We start from the raw sequence: 2,007 nt of genomic DNA on the forward strand, positions 1-2,007 counted from the left end.
CCTGATTTCACATGAAAGCTTGTGCATTCAATATCCTGATGAGGATGTTCCATATGTTCTCAAGACTGGACTAATACATTTGCTGCCCAAGTTTCATGGTCTTGTAGGTGAAGATCCTCATAAGCATCTTAAGGAGTTCCATATTGTTTGTTCCACCATGAAGCCCCCGGATGTCCAAGAAGATCATATATTTCTAAAGGCTTTTCCTCATTCTCTGGAGGGAGTGGCAAAAGATTGGCTATACTATCTTACTCCCAGGTCCATTTTTAGCTAGGATGACCTTAAGAGGGTGTTCTTGGAGAAATTCTTCCCTGCATCTAGGACCACTGCCATCAGAAAAGACATTTCAGGCATCATGAAACTTAGTGGAGAAATCTTGTATGAGTATTGGGAAAGATTCAAGAAATTGTGTGCAAGTTGCCCTCACCACCAGATTTCTGAGCAACTCCTTCTTCAATATTTTTATGAGGGACTTAGCAATATGGAGAGGAGTATGATTGATGTTGCCAGTGGTGGAGCTCTTGGTGATATGACCCCTGTTGAGGCTAGGAATTTGATTGAGAAGATGGCTTCCAACTCCCAACAATTCAGTGTAAGAAATGATGCTATTGTTCTTAGAGGAGTCCATGAGGTGGTCATGGATTCATCTTCATCTACTGAAAATAAAAAGCTTGAAGGAAAATTTGATGCCTTGGTCAACCTAGTAACCCAGCTTGCCATGAATAAGAAATCTACACCTGTTGCAAGAGTCTGTGGTCTATGTTCTTCTGCAGATCACCATTCAGATCTTTGTCCTTCTTTGCAGCAATCTGGAGTCAATGAGAAACCTGAAGCTTATGCTGCAAACATTTATAATAGACCTCCACAACAGCAAAATAATTATGACCTTTCAAGTAACAGATACAATCCAGGTTGGAGGAATCATCCAAATATGAGATGGACGAACCCTCCATAACAACAACAGTCTATCCCTCCTTTTTAGAATGTTGTTGGTCCAAGCAAACCATATGTTCCTCCTCCAATACAGCAACAGCAGCACCAGTCACAACAAACACAACCAACAACTGAGGCTCCTCCTCAACCTTCCTTAGAAGAGTTAGTGAGGCAAATGACCATCCAGAATATGCAATTTCAGCAAGAGACAAAAGCCTCCATTCAGAGTCTGACAAATCAGATGGGGCAGATGGCTACTCAGATGAATCAAGCTCAGTCCCAAAATTCTGACAAATTGCCTTCACAAACTGTGCAGAATCTGAATAATGTGAGTGTCATCACCTTGAGGTCTGGAAACCAAATTCAAGTGCCTCCACCAATAGCAGCACCTGCACCTGAACCTGTCAAGCTTCATTCTACACCTGAAAAAGAGGATGAGATAGTTGCACAAAAGAGAAAGCTTCCTAACAAAAATTTTCATGCAGGTGGACCTTTTTCTAGTAATTCTGACTTACAGCAGCCCCCTATCCCTCTTTCATTCCCACCTAGAGCGATTCCAAACAAAAAAATGGAAGAAGCAGAAAAGGAGATCTTGGAGATCTTCAGGAAAGTAGATGTGAACATACCTCTGCTAGATGCCATCAAGCAGATTCCAAGATATGCCAAGTTTCTAAAAGAGCTGTGCACCCACAAAAGGAAGCTCAAAGGCAATGAAAGGATTAGCATTGATAGGTAAATCTGTTCCTCACATTCCTGAGAAATGTAAGGACCCAGGTACTTTCTGTATACCTTGCATTATTTGGAACAATAAATTTGAGAATGCCATGCTAGATCTAGGAGCATCAGTTAGTGTCATGCCTCTATCCATTTTCAATTCTTTATCTCTTGGGCCTTTGCAATCTACAAATGTGGTGATTCATTTGGCAAATAGAAGTGTTGCTTACCCCGCAGGTTTCATAGAGGACGTGCTGGTTCGGGTTGGTGAACTTATTTTTCTTGTTGATTTTTATGTTCTTAATATGGAAGATGGATTTTCCCATGGTTCAGTTCCAATTATTTTAGGCAGGCCATTTA

At 41.1% G+C, this 2,007-nt stretch overlaps 1 non-coding gene across 1 annotated transcript; it reads right to left on the bottom strand.

Moving 5' to 3' along the window:
- Positions 1 to 328: 328 nt before the first annotated feature.
- On the bottom strand, positions 329 to 435 carry LOC112999644 (small nucleolar RNA R71). The gene has a single exon (XR_003264855.1). It is a non-coding gene; the product is annotated as a small nucleolar RNA R71 (small nucleolar RNA).
- Between the last annotated feature and the right edge of the window lie 1,572 nt (positions 436 to 2,007).

Source organism: Glycine max, chromosome 15, assembly GCF_000004515.6.
Source record: "Glycine max cultivar Williams 82 chromosome 15, Glycine_max_v4.0, whole genome shotgun sequence".
NCBI classification, from domain to species: domain Eukaryota; kingdom Viridiplantae; phylum Streptophyta; class Magnoliopsida; order Fabales; family Fabaceae; genus Glycine; species Glycine max.